We start from the raw sequence: 6,774 nt of genomic DNA on the forward strand, positions 1-6,774 counted from the left end.
GGGCATGCCGGTTTGGGTTTTTCTGAAAATATGGTCGTCGACTATACAGTATAACCTTGATACCTGCCACAGCGCCTACGACCAGGCAGCCATCCTGACGAATTTACATCCAAGGAGGTGAGATGTCTGGCACTGCGCAGTCTGACTAGCACCCCCCAACCCCCCCACCACACCACACACACACACACACACACACACAACACCACCACCCCAACCCCTTTTAATAAATGAAAACGATTTTGTGGGCCTCCCGAGAGCCCGAGTGAAGCCGACAATAAATATTGGCAGAAAAGAAAAATGTGTCGTCTTCCTCCCCAATTGAGGGTTTGTGTGTGTGTGTGTGGTGTGTGTGTGTGTGTGTGGTGTGTGTGTGTGTGTGTGTGTGTGTGTGTGTGTGTGTGTGTGTGTGTGTATAATGATATTCACAAGGAGGCCCCCTGCTGAGACGGAAGGCAAACTGTTCCTAACCCATTCTGACCTGAGATCAGATTCATATGAGGTTTCCGCCGGACACACACTGGTCTGATGAACCCATTCTGACCTGAGATCAGATTCTAAAAATGTCAGTCGCTCTTCGAATTTTCAAAATAGCAGACCTACAAGCTCGTATCGCGCCACTCGGTGGCGCGATATGAGCTTGTAGATCTGCTATTTTTAAATAGCTAAAGCACAACATGATGCTGACCCCCTGCTGAGACGGAAGGCAAACTGTTCCTAAGCAACAAAACACATTTTCTTTTCTCTGAGCAATCAGACCGGTCTGAGGTGGGGTTTTTTTTGTTGTAATTTTTTTATTTATGGATTTATTTTATTTATTTATTTATTTATTGTATTATTATAATTTCCAGGTCGAAATAAAGCCAGCCGTTCGATGTGTGTGTGTGTGTGTGTGTGTGTGTGTGTGCGTGTGTGTGTGAGAGGGGTCCTCGGTGCGCGGTAGGTACAGTGCAGTACATGCAGCAGCCCATCTCTCCGAGGCTTAACCCATTCTGACCTGAGATCAGATTCATACGAGGTTTTCCACTGGACACACACTGGTCTGATTAACCCATTCTGACCTGAGATCAGATTCTAAAAATGTCAGTCGTTCTTCGATTTTTCAAAAAATAGCAGACCTACAAGCTCATAGCGCGCCACTCGGTGGCGCGCTATGAGCTTGTAGATCTGCTATTTTTCAATAGCTAAAGCATGGGTCCCCGTTCAGAATGGCTTAAGGGGGGCTTTGCAGAACAGTGACCAGCATCAGTGACACTGGATACCCGCCGCCGCCGCCACGCACCTGGAGCCGGCTCCCGCCATGCAACGATGTCCGGGCGCACCGGCGGTGACTACCGCTAAGCCTTATATATATATATATATATATACCTGCGGCTTACCGCGAGCTAACGCACATGCAGGGCTTACTATATATATCCCATTTAGACCTGAGGCCGATTCGAAAAACCCTATGTTTCTATGTCAGTGGTTCTCAACCTTTTTCCATGTCAAGGACCCCCAGAATTATGTATTTGACGACCCCCCCCCCCCCCCCCCCCCCCCCCATCTGAAAATGTTGTTCCACGTTTACTCTGAAAGAATATATATTTTCAAAGATTTGCGCCACACTTTCACAATGTTTTTCAAAAAATAGCAGACCTACAAGCTCGTGGCGCGGCACTCGGTGCCGCGCCACGAGCTTGTAGATCTGCAATTTTTCGATAGCTAAAAGCATAACATATAAATATAACGCTTAAAACACCAAAAGGGGTTCTGGTCCTGATGGGGATATACCACCATGGCTACCACCACTAATTCACATGATGATCAAAGGCATGGAAATGCCTGCAAATCCCACAATTGTCATCCTCCAGGTGAGGGTGGTGAGGGTGGTGATGAGCCGTCTGCTAAATAGCTGAGGAAAGACTGCCACCTACTGCTACAATAGTGATACTACATAGTATACTGTACATGGTTGGTATAGTGTTGATTTCGACAGTGAATTTTGATTGTTATATTTTTTGTAAAGTTTTTTTCAGTCATCTGAATTTTTTTGGTGTTGTTTTAGTCAACTATTACTGTCATAAGATTTTAGTCGAGTAAATCTCCAGTTGAGTTAGTCGACTAAAATGTATTTTGGCGTGGCCTTCATGCCCTGTAATAGCAGATTTTAGACTTGGTTGCATGCTGAAAAATAGCCGATCTACATGCTCACAACGCGTCGCAGCGTGACGTGTTGTGAGCTTGTAGATCAGCTATTTTCAGCATGCAAACAGACAGAAAATTACTTGTCTCCTAGTTCTACTGGATCTCTTGTCCACTAGTCCCTCCCTAACATTTTAGTATAGTTTTTATTTGCTGACAATGTCAATATATTTAGTCTTTGAGTCATCATCGCTTTGTGAAAAAAGGTAGTCGACGAACTTTTTTTGTCATAATTCTTGTCGACAAAATAGGTCATGCAGGTCACCTACAACACGCCATACTGCAACACGTGAGCTTGTAGATCTGGCATTTCTTGCATGCAACACCGTCATACAGTGTGACGGCGTTAGATATGGGTAAAGAATTATAATAATCACACCCGTGTGAAGTGAGGGGGCACTCTCATCATCTCATCATACATCATCAAGGACATAATATGACGTACATTAAATTCCATTCATTGTCAATGGGAATTTTATGTCTGTGCATGTATAAGACTAAAATCTACAGTAATAGCTGAATATAGGAGGGGAGAATATAGTTATGGCTCGGCCTGACGCTGTGCATGCTGCAGTCCTACTGTTAAGTATAAAGACCGCTGACATTTGTGGCCCTAAAATGAAATTACATCACCACCTATTTTAGGTTCTCATTTATGAACGAATTCACTGATTGTTACCGGATTCAGTTGTCACTGTGTGTTGTATTCACCTGCCTTGTTCTCGTATAATTCAGTTTATTTATTTATTTGATTTGATTAGATTTTTTATTTTTTTTGGGGTCCACCCTTAGAGGGATGTCGGAAAAAAGACCTGCACCCCTCTTAGAACCAGCAATGTCCGTCTGTCTGTCTGTATGTTTAGGGTAAGGGTACCAACAGAAGGTGCTGTTGCACCACTCACTTCAGACAGGTCTGATTATTTTCATTTGTGTGTGGATATCATCGTTCAGCCTTCTTCAGAATTAGTTTTTTCTATTACTAAACGGTTTACAGTAAGCTACTGTTCATGCCAGTGGTTCCCAAATGGGTTAATCCATTTTAGTGGCAGCGGTGGCCGAACGGATTGCCGAACGGATACCGGAAGGTCGCCAGTTCGAATCAGCGTTCCGACACGTTAAAAATGTACCACCGCTGAAGTGCCCTTGAGCAAGGCATTGAACCACTACCATGAAATGTTCTATGAAATAAGCAGGGCCTGGCTGTAAACAAGTATCTGATGCTTAGTCCAGTTACCCTGGGTAAACATAGTACCTTTCCTTTCCTTTCCTTACCTTGAGATCAGATTCTAAAAATGTCTTCTACATCCTGACAGTTTTCTGAAAAAGCTATGTTTCTATGTCGTTTTCAAAAATAGCAGATCTACAAGCTCATAGCGCGCCACTCGGTGGCGCGCTATGAGCTTGTCGATCTGCTATTTTTCAATATGCTAAAGCATAACATAATGCTAACACCAAAAGGGGTTCCCACCCAAAAAAAACATGCAAGTACATTGTTCCCAGTGTGATGGTATAGTGCAACTGTTTGAGACCGCAGGCAGCCTAACCAGTTTGACTGTTTGTTTGCACTCTCTGTGGTCACCAGGAGGAGAAAAAGAATCTGCTCAATATAATGATATGCATTAATACCTGAAGCCGTGCTGAACTCAGGGACTACAATAGGCTACACTATATTCGTATACTCAAACACCTCATTTCCCCGGCCAGGCGGTCAGGTGAGAAATGCTGACATATAGTTGCATAATGTCCTGGATGTCTGGTTGACCTATACATGCCTCCTATATGTATGCAGATGTGGCTCAGCGTCATGCATATAGCTGGAGAAGTCAGAGTGATGGGATGGGACGGTACTGGAGGTTCTACACACAGTGATTGAGTGGCAGAGGTCGGACAACATTGGATTATTTTGTTTCTCACCTGATTCTGACAGGACATTATAGGGGCTCCATTTTCGTCACCACTAAACCCCTTATCCTTAAACTTCTTTGCCTTTTTTACTATTTTGCAAAACATTTTTGAATAGTTAAAATGGCCAGTCTATAAGCAATGTAGATTGGCTAGTCTAATCTTTGAATATATTCTTTCAGACTGAGCGAACGTTTTTAACTCAAATCTTTCCTTGTGAGGGGTTCCTGGAACAACATATTTTCAGATGGGGGCTCAGTGGCCAATTACATATCATTTTTGGGGTCCTTGACATGAAATATTGAGCACCACTGATGGTATTTCAGAAAACTCTCAGGATTAAGAAGATATATATGTTTCAGGCCTAAATGGGTTAATTTTAAGGACCCCCATAACTCCGACAGTGGGTCTATTTGGTTCCACTTGAGTTACACACCCGTACGGCCCGGTCGATCTGGAACCCACTCAAGGACACTTGAGTGGTCACATTCACACCAGAATGCTTTACTGCGATTAAAACAAATCCTGTTGCGTATTGTTCGGGGTGACAAACCCTCACCCTAAACCTAACCTCCCATGGGGCAGCACACCTAAACCTAACCATTACCCATGTCTAACCAATGACTAGTCTAAACTAAGTATGCACCCCTATTGTCTGAGAAGTGTGCTTCGTTTGGCGCAGTTGTGAAGGCTCATTCGAAGTCTGATTCATCCAATTGCTGACGAGTGACGACACTGCATATAACCCTCACTTTACGTCCTAACTATTACTCAAACTATATATATATATTTTTTTTTAACACATTATATTTCACTGTGTGGTTTATGAATTGAACACATTGATAACAGGCCAGTGTGAAGGCAAAACGCAGCAAATTAAATATGCAAGAACGGCGCAACTTCTCCACCCATTCGCATCGAGTCTTACTGAAGTATACAGGTGTGAATGCGACCTTTGAGACCCACTGGTGTAGTGAGAAAACATTTGCACAATTTTGCCGTATGCAACAGAAGTCCTATCTGATTGTGTTAAACGTCAAACTCACCAACATTTCAGCTGTACGAAAAGCTAGGACTTTTCTGTTTGGATCATGAATGGGAAATTGCACCTACAGTAGTTACCACCTTGCTGGCAAGATAGACGCGGTCTCGCCGGTCTGCATATGTGACCAGATTTGACTGAGAGCCTGCCATCGTGCAACTTCCAGCATTTTCAAATGAGAAAACAGTTTTTTTCTTATCCAAAATGAGTTAATAGCACAGGTAGACTGCATGTCTGAAATAAATGTCAGAGCTGAAATTGACATGTAAATATGAAATAAATGCTTAAACATGTAGCTAGGTGTAATGTTAAGAGTCCACTGAAGTGAACCTTTCAAGCCTGTTTTCTCAACTCGCAATCTTCTGCAAGACATTAATTACTCTATAAGCCATATCTCCAAAACTGGTGCGGGTCAAACTGAACAACAAATATGTCAATTTGAATGGGGGTTGAATTTGAGTTAAAAATAAACTGCAGGCTTTCAATTCCTGAAAAGTTGTCAATGCGAAAATGGAAGCCATCGTTCTCACGATAATACAAATCGAAACATTTTTGTAAAGAAATATCTTGTTTAAAATATATATATATATTTATATCAATCGATAATGTCACTGGTGGACAGGTTTCTCAACTGCCCACAGCCCTCCTGTATGAGACACAGACTGAGTACAAAACAATTGTCTTATGATTATTAGTGAGGACCTATTATATGAAGATAGGTTCATTGTTCTATTGTTCTGTCTCCATGTTAATTAATTTAGCTATACGCATAGCCTATGCCACTGACCTAAATTAGAAACAAAATAGGCCACTTGAACAGTATAATTATTAGCAATATTATGATTTCTCTCTGTGAGATATACTGTAGTGTACACAGACACATGCTGGGGATGTTGTAGCAATGGGACATTTGACTGTGACTGACTGACTGACTGACTGACTGACTCACTCTGTGGTGGCATAGAAATAAAGAAACATAAGGACACCCGTTTCTCGTTTGCCTATAAATCTAAATCCCCCTCGTTTCGCATTCAGATGCCGGTGTAAACAAGCATGTTTGGACTGTTCCACAATAACACACTCAATCCGTTCATCAATTAGTCACTGCAGGCCTCCAGGTTGCACTGAGATTGTCTTGCAGCGCCTTGCGTCACAACGTTCCCAAATAAACCCGGCCATGATTTCCCCATGTGGTGATGAAGTATGTACAATGGAATACTTGGGCTGTTCTGCCGCAACCAATTACGTACACTTTGGACACGCGAGTGACAACATATGAGAGAGAGAGAGAGAGAGAGAGAGACGCAAATTAAATTTATCCTTCATGTAAATCGCGAGCCAAATCAAAGCAATTATGGCCCGAGTGTGTCTACTTTGGAGTTCACTAAGCGCACCCCAAGTTCATTACGCAAAATTAACTTCCTAATTAGCTTTTTGCACTTTCATGCTGTTATTCAGGGCACTTTTAAGTAATGGCCGGGCGCACAGGTGCACAAACAAAGCCGAGTAAATGCAACAGGGGCGCGAGAAATGGGCCGCTTATACAATTCACATCTAGATCAAAGTCCCAGCGTGAATTGTTGGTGCTGTGGCGGCTGAAATGCAGGTTTTTATGTATGCAAAGAAAATGCTGAATTAGATTGAATTAA

The sequence above is a fragment of the Protomyctophum parallelum genome (genome assembly GCF_964188405.1).
Source record: "Protomyctophum parallelum genome assembly, chromosome: 20".
In the NCBI taxonomy this organism is placed as follows: domain Eukaryota; kingdom Metazoa; phylum Chordata; class Actinopteri; order Myctophiformes; family Myctophidae; genus Protomyctophum; species Protomyctophum parallelum.